This window comes from Rhinolophus sinicus, linkage group LG01, assembly GCF_036562045.2.
Source record: "Rhinolophus sinicus isolate RSC01 linkage group LG01, ASM3656204v1, whole genome shotgun sequence".
NCBI classification, from domain to species: domain Eukaryota; kingdom Metazoa; phylum Chordata; class Mammalia; order Chiroptera; family Rhinolophidae; genus Rhinolophus; species Rhinolophus sinicus.
The window spans coordinates 185677704-185690185 of NC_133751.1; the positions used below are offsets into that span (position 1 = coordinate 185677704).

At 34.2% G+C, this 12482-nt stretch overlaps 1 long non-coding RNA gene across 1 annotated transcript in view; it reads left to right on the forward strand.

The window, feature by feature from the left end:
* The first annotated feature begins 4023 nt into the window (after positions 1 to 4023).
* LOC141568141 (uncharacterized) overlaps positions 4024 to 12482 on the forward strand; it is a 65027-nt gene continuing 56568 nt past the window's right edge. The window contains exon 1 of the long non-coding RNA XR_012491177.1: positions 4024 to 4122. This is a non-coding gene — a long non-coding RNA (uncharacterized LOC141568141). The remainder of the gene's footprint in view (positions 4123 to 12482) is intronic.

A 12482-nucleotide genomic window follows, 5' to 3' on the forward strand; every position in this document is an offset into this window, starting at 1 on the left:
ATTCGATCTCCCTTACCCTCATCTCCCACCCCCACCCCCCACCCCCCTTACCCTCTGGCAACCACTAAACTATTATCTGTGTCTATAAGTTTCTGTTTCTCATTTGTTTGTCTTGTTCTTTTGTTGTTTTTGGTTTATATACCACATATCAGTGAAGTCACATGGTTCTCTGCTTTTTCTGTCTGACTTGTTTCGCTCAGCATTACTCTCTCAAGATCCATCCATGTTGTCACAAATGTTCCTATATCATCTTTTCTTACTGCCGAATAGTATTCCATTGTGTATATATACCACAACTTCTTTATCCATTCATCTATCGAAGGACATTTTGGTTGTTTCCATGTCTTGGCCACCGTAAACAAAGCTGCAATGAACATTGGAGCACACGTGTCTTTATCTCTAAATTTCACTTTGAGTCTATGCTTGTCCTTGTAGCTGAGATGTGTCTCTTGGAGACAGCATATGGTTGGGTTTAGTTTTTTGATCCAATCTGCTACTCTGTGCCTTTTTATTGGTGAGTTCAGTCCATTTACATTTAGGGTGATTATTGATATGTGAGGATTTCCTGTCATTCTATCTTTAGTTTTCTGGTAAGGCTGTGTCTCCATTGTTTCTTTGCCTTTTTGTTGTTGTCTATTATTTCTGAGTGGTGGTATTCTATGATGTTTCCCTCTGTTTCTTCTAATACACGACCTGCACTACAAGAAATACTAAAGGAGGCTATTCGACCACCATCAACAGGGACAATTTGTGGCAACCACAACTCAAAAAGGGGGAGAGTAAAGGCCTGAACCGGAATATGGGAATAGAGAAAGTAAGCGTGCTGAAGAAAATGGAATACTCTAAATATCAAACTTTCTTTTACATAAACTTAAGGGTAACCACTCAAAATAAATCCAGAATTGAAATATATACTGAAATAAAAGAAGAAACCTTCAGATGTTTTGATGTGCGGGTCTCTCAGACATGTTTGTGTGTTGCACAGGGAATCCTTTGTTGAAGCACAGCTGTTAAACTTGTTGTAAATTCAAGAGGAGAGGTCAAGGGGGACCCCCTCATGATGCCATGTTTCTGACGTCACTAGAAAATTAACATTTTAGGGAGAACTTACATTGTCCCAGGACACTTAACATGTGTTGTTTAATACTCATGACTAACCTATAGGTTAGCTATTAGAGAAATCTGTGGCTCAAATAATCTGTGACCCTACACTTACATAAGTGCCTAAGTTTATATTGAGAGTGTGTATAAAAACTGGAAAAAAGCCAATGGAACTCTGAAATTGGTTTAGAATAATTCTGATACTTTTCACTATGTTAGAGAGAATAGATTTGATACTTTTTGCAAGGGACATTTTATACCAATTATCTCTAACCTGTGTATTTTGAATCTGTTTTAAATACCAATACATTTTAAAGTTTAGAATCAATTTTAAAATATTAAACCAAATATTTACTATTATTGTATTATTAGTTTGCCTCTTCAATGACTTTGAAGGAAGTAAATATATTCCTAAAAGGCAGGTCATAATTTCATACTTGTTCAGTCCCAAAGGTGATTAACTAAACAACACAGGCTTAGATAATTATTGAAAAACTTCCTCTACTAACTAGAAAAGTCACAATGACATATCGTCATTCAATTGAATAATTGTGCCTTTCCCAGTGTTATTCTTCTGTGTCTCCAAATTATGGCAAAAAAAAAGTGTGAAAAACATTGATACTGTACTTGCTTTAATATAAAATGCTTTCCATGGGAGCCCATGTACAGCACCAACTATTTTAAATAAAGGTCATTTAAAATCCTGGCATCCGAGTTATTTATTAGAATTTGAATAAAGGTGTTGGTATAAACTGCAGGGTTGCTCCTGGGAAACTATCTGAGGAATTGTATGATGTGGAGAGAGAAACGATGGATTTTGCTTATTGTCTTCAGTTTTCAACTGTATCTTCTTCAGTTATACCTCTTGAACTGATGTACCAAGTACTGGTGTTCCAGGTACTGGTCAGTTATCATTTTTAATCCTCACAACCACCCTACCATTATACCCATTTTATGAACAAGTAAACTGAACCTTCAAGATATTTAGTGAGTAGCTGAAGGCTCAGAGCTAGTGAGCAATGGAGCTGATGTCTGGCCTCAGGTGCTTTGTCCTGACCCCAATACCTGCCACAACATTACATCATAGCGCCTCCTTTAAAAGCAAAATTTCAAACAAAATGTTTCTTAAGAGAACATTTGAATAATGTGAAAATTATGTGAAAAATTAACATCTTAGTATTAAGCAGACTACTTTTTTTCTAAATATGTTTTTGCAGAGTGATTTTTACCACAATTTCTTTTCCTTATGCCACTGAAATAGTTTAGTATTTAATATGCTCAATCTATTTTTATTGAGTTGGTGGCATGAAAATGGGAAATGATTATTAATTGTAAATGTTTTGCTGAAGAAATCTATGGAGACCCAAATGTTCATTTTCAAGGTCGTCCTAGGAGGGAATAAGAGCATTGATGCATAACCATTAATGGACATGTAATAATTTAAACATGATGTCTATCCTGGAAAATATTTATGGAAGTTAATTTTCCATTTCATTAGCTAGCATAACATAACTGGATGCTCTAGAGAATATACTCTTAATATATGTCCAGTTTATGAAGATCTTTAATTTCTCTCTACTCATAGATATCCAGAAAAACTAGACAATTTGATTAATTCTGACACACAGGACAATATTTTACCTCCGATTGAAGATGGAATATACTTCATAACTTGAGAGTTTACAGCATTTTAGAATAAATATCTTGAATGTTCTAAAGGAATTTTTCCAATTCCTTTATGAATAGAATTTCAATAGACAACATAGCAATCTGGTAGTGCAATAAAACAATGCTTTCTGCTTGAAATCGAGTTTCAATTTTTAATAACTGTTGGACAGAATCTAAGTAAAAATAGCTGAGAACATACATCTCAAAAGTGTACTGCAGGTTTCACAAATATTTGAAAGGAAGTAGCAACATTTTTAATATTATTGAAGCGAATACAAATTTCCCCTGGTAAATGTTTTTTTTTATATGTGAGATATTATTTTTTACTCAGTAAATATTTGAAAACTACTTGGGTCAATAAAAAGAAATCTTTGAATAGTGAAATAGTCTGGATTCCAGTTATGCATAGTATTTCCATGATTTTAACCCAACCAAATATAATAGTCTCTATGTTCAGGACTTAAAGAAAGAAGGATGAATGAACAAAACAAAAATCTGGCAGTAATATTTTATTAGCTGTTTTCTCAGCTTCCTGCATTTTTTACTTTTCTTAAGGGCTTTATGAAATTCTTGAATTATAGGGAAAATGCCAGCATATTTCTAACCTTTATGTATTTGTAAAGTTCTTATTGTTTGTTTTGTTTTTGTCCAATATAACATATGTGTAACAGATCTGGATTTGTGAATTAAAGTCATATTTGCAAAATGCTTTCAAATCCACAGAGTGGTAGAAAGTTGAGAAATACATATACATATTTTCATATGACCTGCATTACTTACTCAGTTTTATCCAAAAACAGTGGAGTTCTATATCCCCTAAGTTGAATTTATAAACAAACTGAATCAAATTTAAACACCCAACTGTCATCTTCTATTAAAAAACAGATCTAGATTTTACTGGAGCTAAAGTCATTCTTGAGTACCAAAGAAATGTATCAGTTTTTTTTCAGGAGACAAAATACATTTGCATAATCAAGTGGGTTCTTTATCTACCGTGTTTCCCCGAGAATAAGACCTACCTTGAAAATAAGCCTCAGTTAAGATCGTCAGCAAGATGGACGCATTTAGTACATTATGACGATGTTCCAGAAGAAGATGGAATGACTGCATTTGAATAAATGTAGAGTGTTGTACATGAAAAAAATAAGCCATCCACTGAACATATGCCCAAATGCATCTTTTGGAGCAAAAATTAATATGAGACCTGGTCTTATTTTGGGGGAAATACGGTATAAGACCCAGTCTGATTTTCAGGGAAACATGGTATTTTATTCTGAATTTTTGCTTCCACATGCACTGAGACAGTGATTTTCTCAAGTACCTGGGGTGCCATCAGGGCACTAAAAACAGCAGGTAAGCACATTCTACTTTCAATCCATAAAAGGAATTTTCCAGGAAAGGAGACAGGGATGGGAGCATATGGTATAAGAAAAGTGGGAATAGGACTGAAATACACACAAGGGAACCCACATTTATTAAACTTGAATTCAGCTAAGGCATTCTTTTAACTAATACGAACCACAGAAATTGTACACTGGATCACTGAGAATGGCAACTATATATATATATATATATATATATATATATATATATATATATATATGATTCAGATGAGGATTTTTCTTTTATTACTCATATTACTTAATTGCCTGTGTGGGTTGAAATGTCAGTCCTAAAACAATAACTCAAACTCATAGGTATTTTTAAAACCACTTTACATATTCTATATGTGTTTCTGCTCATCAATTCTTGTGGTAACATGAAATTTTAACTGCATCTATGCTGAAGGTTTGTTAAAGTATTTAATCTTCAGTTAGTCAGAGCCCAGGGAGAAAATGGCATAATTGTCCACACCTTGAATTTATTTAAATTTCTAATAAAGAATTTTAAAGAATATATTTTAATTCCAATAATAACTATTCTGCTACAATGTAGATAATAAAATCTCTTCTTAAGATTTTGTAGGTTTTTTTGGAATAATTTTTTAAATATCTGCTATCATAAAGAAGCTTGATATTTCAACCAATAGCATTCAACACTGTTCATATAATTTTAGTAAAACATACAATCATTGCTGATAGCATTTCAGAATAAATTAGAAACAGGATAAAACTAAATGGTAATAGTATATGATATTGATCTGCTGTTAGAGTGTGTGTTGTTGCAGTAGCATTAATTTATTTCTTTCAGTTTTATTATTGCATAAACATCGTGTTAAGATGTTTTGCCTTACAAGGAACAAGTGTACTAGTGTCACGTGATACAGATTTATTACTTAAATGCCAGAAAGTAGGGAGAGCCAGGAATCTTTCTGAGCATGTGGAGAACTGGAAGACCAGTTGTAACGATTCAAGACACAAATGCAACTTGGAGGCAACAAAAGAAGTCCTGGAGACATGTGCATCTCATTGTCCCCTCAGAAGCCAGCTGCCCCTTTTGCTCCCCCTTCTCCAGACTCCATCCCACTTACACACTCAGAAATACAGAAAGCCTATGGTGCAACCAAATATTACATTACAAAATGGCTTCCATACCTAATTACAAAAAACAAAAATGTTTCTAGTGATAGCACAATTAGGTTCACAATTAAGTTTGCCAACTTGTTGCAACGATGTTGCTAACCTTTTTCTATACCAGAGGGATTATTCACTATGAATTTGTACCAACTGGACAAACAGTTAACCCAGTTTACTATTTGGTAGTGCTGAAAAGCCTGAGTGAAAAAGTTAGACAACCTGAGCTTTAAGCCAACAATTCATGGCTCTTGCATCACGACAATGCAATAGCTCACACAGCACTGCCTATGAGGAAGTTTTTAGCTAGTAAACAAATAACTGTATTGGAACACCCTCCTTACTCACTTGATCTGGCCCCCAATGACTTCTTTCTTTACCCAAAGATAAAGGAACTATTTTTTGTCGAAAGGAAGACATTTTACTGACATTTAGGACATCAAGGGTAATACAACGACAGCTCTGATGGCCATTCCAGAAAAAGAGTTCCAAAATTGCTTTGAAGGGTGGATTAGGCACTGCCCTCGATGCCATAGCTTCCCACGGGAAGTACTTCAAAGGTGACCTTAGCGATATTCAGCAATGAGGTTTGTAACACTTTTTCTAGGATGAGTTCATGAACTTATTTGTCAGACCTTCATATTCATGCAAAATGATCAACCAACAATGTATGATATCTATGAGATTAAAATCACAACACATGTACTTTCTTTTATCAAAACACTATATTGTTTTTAATTTCCCTCCCACCCTCCAAAAAATAAATACCCCTATGCTATAATGACAATCACCAGAACATTTCCTGACTAACGATCAACATTGTGTTAGGTTTATGCTACAATCTACTTACGCTTTCCTTTTTCATATAACAATGACTTATTTTTATAGAGGAATAAGACATAATACTTCTTTATAAAAGCCCTATGTGAAGAAATTAATATATATGACACATCTTAAAAGAAGTAAAGTTGCATTATAAAGAGCAAAGTGCACTTCAAGTAAAAGAGAACATTGAGTATGAGGTGAATGGATGGTAAGTGCTATTATCCATGACAAGTTAGTCCTATGAAGCTTGAACTCTCACAATTTTTATTACTAAAAGTCATAAGAACAGTCTCTAAATGTCTATTCCTCAGCTGCTATAAAAAGATTTTACAAGATAAAACTCTAAAATTGCACATTCCTTTCCATTTGTATATCAAGGTAGTACTATCTCATACAGTTCCTCACCCTGCTATTCATCAAACAACTCCTTGTAGAGGGATCCTGGCAATGCCAAGGACTTTGGAAAAGGAGACAATTAGGCACAGACATCAGTTATTATGGAGATGGGAATCTGATGCTCAAAAGTAGCTTTAACTTGAGAATCCTTACTTTTTACTAAAAATAGAAATTATTGTCAGGATGTGGAATCCTTGGATCTTTTGTTTTAAACACTGGAGTAATTGCAATGGAAGACAGAATGACATCCAGTCAGTCACTTTGTGACGAATGTGAAGCAGTGAGAATTCTTCAACATTTCTTTACATCATGTGGAGTTAAAATGATTTCCATGTGGGCGAAATAATCTTGATCCCTCTACTTTGTATTCTATGCTGTGATTCTCAAATCCGACTGGGGAGTTTTTAGAAAATAAAGATTTCTGGACTTCCATCCCACACTAAATTCAAAATTTGAGAAGTACAGAAATAGCTATATATTTTTAAAATTTCCATGTCATTTTGGGGTAGAGTTGGTAAATTTGCAAGAAGACCTAATGGACTTTAGAGAAAAATATATTTTAACACCTAGGAATTACATCTACCTCTTCCTGAAGATTTGCATTCATTTGAGGTAGCTACATGATATCTCATTTGTTTCTCTTCTCTTCTAAGCTTTCTTTACATTCATGGGCTCACTTAATTCTTACAGCATCTCCTTGAAACAGACAGACATCATTGTACAGTCACATTCCATAGAGGAGAACAAAGCTGTATAGTTATTTTTTAAATTACTATGAGCCAGGATTCAAATACAATTTTTTTCTGACCCCACAATAAATGCTTATAAAGCATATTTAACAAAATCCCTTCTAACAGGTATTTGATTTAAAGTATTGACCCTTATTTATATACCCCTTAATGGAAATGTATTAAATCTTACCTGCCACTTTGCTCTACATTCTCACACACCTCTCTTCCTTTACTCTTCTCTCAAGAAAATACATATTCTTTCTTTTTGCCTAGGACGATTGCCATCCTTTTCTGCTTCTTCTAGGGCAGTGGATATTGAATAATGCTTCTAGTCCTCACAGCTGACTCTTGCTTGTAAACCTTTCTCCACCCAGGGAAACTGGTCTTCACCTGCCTCTCATATGAGGTCTGACAATTAAGTTCACGAATTCAACTTAGAGAAAGTGCTGGTACATACCTTATTGCTGAATATCAGCATATGGTCACCTTCAAAGTACTCCCCCTTGGAAAGCTATGCACTGATGCCAGCACCTAGTCCACCCTCCAAGGCAATTTTGGAACTCTTTTTCTGGAATGGTCATCAGAGCTGTCGTCATATTACCCTTAATGTCCTGAATGTCATTAAAATGTCTTTCTTTCAATATTTCCTTCATTTGGGGGTGAAGAAAGAAGACATTGGGGGTCAGATCTGGTGAGTAGACAGGGTGTTCCAATACAGTTATTTGTTTACTGGCTACAAACTCCCTCAAAGACAGTGTCATGTGAGCTGGTGCACTGTCATGATGCAAAAGCCATGAATTGTTGGCGAAAATTTCAGATCGTCTAACTTTTTCACACAGGCTTTTCAGTACTTCTAAATAGTAAATTTTGTTAACTGTTTGTCCAGTTGGTACAAATTCATAATGAACAATCCCTCTGATATCAAAAAAGGTTAGCAACATCATTGCAACAAGTTTGCAAACTTAGTTGCCAGAACTGACATGTGTTTACTTAAATTACAGGTCCCAAGGCTGGAAAACTATATTAAAACACGTTTCCAGCATTTTTTCTCTCTAATAATCACCCTTTTTCTTGCATCTCAAGTCTTTTCATTTTTACCATCTCTCTCATGCATACCACACTTAGTGAGATACCTTGCCTGCACTTGGGCTGGTGAATATCACTGAGCATTTTTTCCTTTTACTTGAAACTCTGAGTGATTTAATTTCATTTAATTTGCTAGGGCTTCCATAACAAGGTATTACAGTCCAGGCAGCTTAACAACAGGAATTTATTTTCTCATATCCCTGGAGGCTAAAAGTCCCAGATCAATGTGTTGGTAGGGTTGGTTTCTTCTGAGGTCTCTCCTTGGTATACATATGGACATATATTTGGCCACAGACTACATTTGGAGATAGAGTTCCTAAAGAGATAATTTAGCTAAAATTAAATCATCAGGTGAGCAGTAATCTAATCTAATCTAATCTAATCTAACTCATGTCCTTACAAGAAGAATACATTTGGACACACGTGTACACTGAAGGAAGAATGTGTGAATACACAGAAAGAAAACAGCCATCTTCAAATCTAGTAAATTAATACACTGGTAATTTTAACAAAAGTAGCTTTGGCAAAGTGATAGAAAGAGAAAACAAATTTCACTGAGAGTAAATCTAATAGGAAGCAAAATAATAAGAAAAGTGAGTACCTAGATTTTTCAAGTCATATTTATCATATGAAGAACCCAAATAAAATAGCATATTTTTTGAATCATTTGTTAAACATTCAAGAATCCTTTTTAAAAATAGAATATTAAATATGTTATCATCTACAAATTGTAACAAAAGATAAAATTATTTTTGGAGGGAAGATGTTTTAGATCTATGGATATTTGAATATGAAAATCTTTAGTATGCAATTAGTTAACGTTTCCTTAAGACATTCTAATTTGGAATAAACGATCATTCAGATTGGGGATAATATAAAGTTCTTTTTACATTCTTTGAGGAATCTAGCAGTAAGTTATGATCAAACTAAGACACTCTGTTCTCTAAATCAAAAGTAGGTATATATTTTCTGTCACCTGGCCTGATAATAGTACATAGAGTGGAAATCAGGATAATGCTGGAAAGTTTGTGTTATGTAGTTATTGCAGTCACAGTTAGAGAGGGTCATGAAGATCTACAAATAGGTGAGGGCAAGAGGGGAATAAAACATCCTGGCCAATGTAAAAGCTACTGAACATGAGCAAGGGATAATTTTTTTTTAGAAATAGAATATGTCACCATCACATGAGGTCAAAACTAAGATCCCAGATGTCAGATAAATGTAAGGATATAGGGAAGTCAAGCCTAAGCCAGGGAAGCAAAAGAAGGACACACATAATAGCTTATACATTCAATTTCCCAGGCCAATCAGAAGGGACCCAAGGAAGACGACAGCCAACTGCATAATTTAAGATAAAAATATGTGTAAAAAATATGAATGTAGTTAAGAACCACAAACTAGGCTCATTCTTGGAACAGGCATCTCAAGATTCAGCATATGTGGAACTGGCCCATGAGTTTCCATTCCAACAAGCTAGTCCCTTCTTGAGATTTAGCCTCTTTCTTGAAAGGGTAAATGACACCTGGCTAGTGGTGATGCCTCCATGACTACAGCAGCCTTCTAAAGGTCCCTGTGATGATTAGAGAGGACTGGGAAGCTTGGGCTAACTAGACAGGTGAACAAAAAGTAGTATCTTTGTCCAAAATTAGCATCCTCCAGAAGCCAACTTCCATGCACTTCATAAATGTACTTCATGAATGACAGAAGAATTTAAGATCATAATTAGAAGTACAGATGCCCTGTAAATTTCCCACTTCTATCTGCAGTTTTTAAGGCAAATATGCAAAAGGGAAGAGTAATTGTAATGGGTAACAGAATGTATAATTCTCTTAGAGAAATGTCTCATTGTTGCTGAGTCTTTCAAATCAGTTTCATAAGAGTGATAATGACAGATGGCCAACTCTTTCAATGATTTATGAAGATGGAAGTTTTAAAAAAGAATAAAGTAAACCAATTTGTTTTAAGCGGTTATTTTATTTCTAATAGGCTAGCATTCTGTAACCCTTAGCGGATACAAGTTGAACGTAACATTGTAAAAATAAGCTTACATATGTATTTCACAGATCCTTTTGGTGAACTGAATACCCAAAATAACATCTTATAATTTCTCATAAATTATAGTTAAATAATGATGAAAATAATCAAATGGTTACTTACAAATAGGATCATTTAAAAAAAAAAGTCCCAATATCTGAGGTAAGTAAATTTAATACTTAAAGTAAGATAAATTATTGTGATACAATGCTACTCAATTTGCTAAGATTAGATTTTAATTTTTTTTTGAAAGTCAGCTAAGTTAACTTTGAATTTATCTCTGCTATTAAATCTTCAATTTGTGTTTTTAGAATCTATATCCCTTGTCTTCTCACACAATAAAATCACTTGATTGAGCAAAGGAATAAACCCAAAATTCAAAAATCAACACCTTTTCTTTGCATGTTTGACTTTTAAAGGATTCCCATCATTACCTAGAAACAAGCAATTATAAAAAATAAAAAAAAGTCTGTCAAATTCTTTCCTTTAAACTGGGCTCGTTTTGCTTAAATAGATTTCTGAGGGAAGGATGATCAATTTCTTCTTTTTTCCAACAAGATGAGTCACCTGGATTTTATCATTACACATTAGAAATCCATATCAGTAATCATTAAAATATTTGAAAGGGCGAGTAGCACAGTGTGATTAGCACACTCTGTCTGCTTGTGACGTGAAGCAATTCAGAAGCCTGTGATAACTCATGTGGACTCAAAGCAAACATGTCCAGACATAACGCCAGATGAGCATTAGGATGTCAGTGCCATTTGTGCTCCGTACTTACCCCAGTAATGAATTTATTTGTTACTAGAACATATATCAATATCCAAAAAAACGTAAGCACATTTCTTCAATGAAACTTCTTTTCATTCTTTGTCTTATTAACCATCTGTCTGTCTCCTAATATCATCCAAACTCACACTTCTCTTTGTAAAGGATCATTATGCCATAGAAATACAATCTGAATAGGAGACGTAATGGTAAGCAGGATCCCCAGAACCATTTGCTCTCACCATAAGTCTATCCTTTCTAAGAATGTGTTGTTAGTAGCTTACTGACTACAAGAAAAGTGACAATTCTTTCTCATGAACAAGTTCACAGATACTAGTTTTCCTTAAGAAAAGTCTAAACAGAACTACTAGACTTCCCCAGGTTTCACAATTGCTAATAACATATTTTAAAGTGGATTTATTAGCTTACTTCTGTAGCTTCCTAAAGTATTTGCATTAGGCCTATCTTATCACTCTATCTTCTGTCAGGTGAAGCCTCAACAGTACATGTCCGGTTATATATGCAGGGACACAGGTTCAGGACAATATTTTTGACTCTTTTTCAACTCTTATTGTTGTTATATATTGAAATTATTTGAAGTGGGATTAGTTGAATGATGTCTGTCATTAAAAATAATTGTTGCAGAAATGCTGTTGTCTTTTGCCACCTTCAGTTTACTACTATTCATATCATATAACACTTAATTTTCCTTAGAAAGGAGAAGGTAATAATTTATGTCAACCAAGAATAACTTAAACTGCTGAGAGGAGCAGAAATGGGGATGATTTTGATAAAGCATGAAAACCCTGTGGAATGCAGTGGGGAAAAGAAATTTCAAAGAAGCAGCGTTTAGAAAAGTTTATAAAGATATGGGTAAATGGGAAAATGATACTGCTTGCTGTGGTTTTGGAAATTAAAGACAGCATCATTTTAGTGCATTTAAAGCTACTTTTTGGATTCAAAGTATATAGCCCAGTAAATGGAAAAAACCGGATCCTGCAGGTCCTCCAGCTAATTCTGAAAATTGGTAAACATATAGCAGACATTCATGTGCCCAAAAAAACAAAGCCAGATTTTTGTTTTTCATGTCCCCTTATTATCAAATAAACCAGAAGTAAAAACATATTTAACTGTTACAACACTAATATCCATGGTTGATAAAAGATTTTCAATGAAGATACGTGATTTTTCCAATGTTAAAAGTCAAAAAGGGAAAAAACTAGATTCTTGTTCTTAGTTCTCTGCCAGAGGTTGTTCTTTAACTCTACAGATACATTTTGGGCATCAGCGAAGTTCCCAACATTATATTAACATGAGTCATGCTCTCTGCTCTCAAAGAATTCACCATCTAATAGAAAGG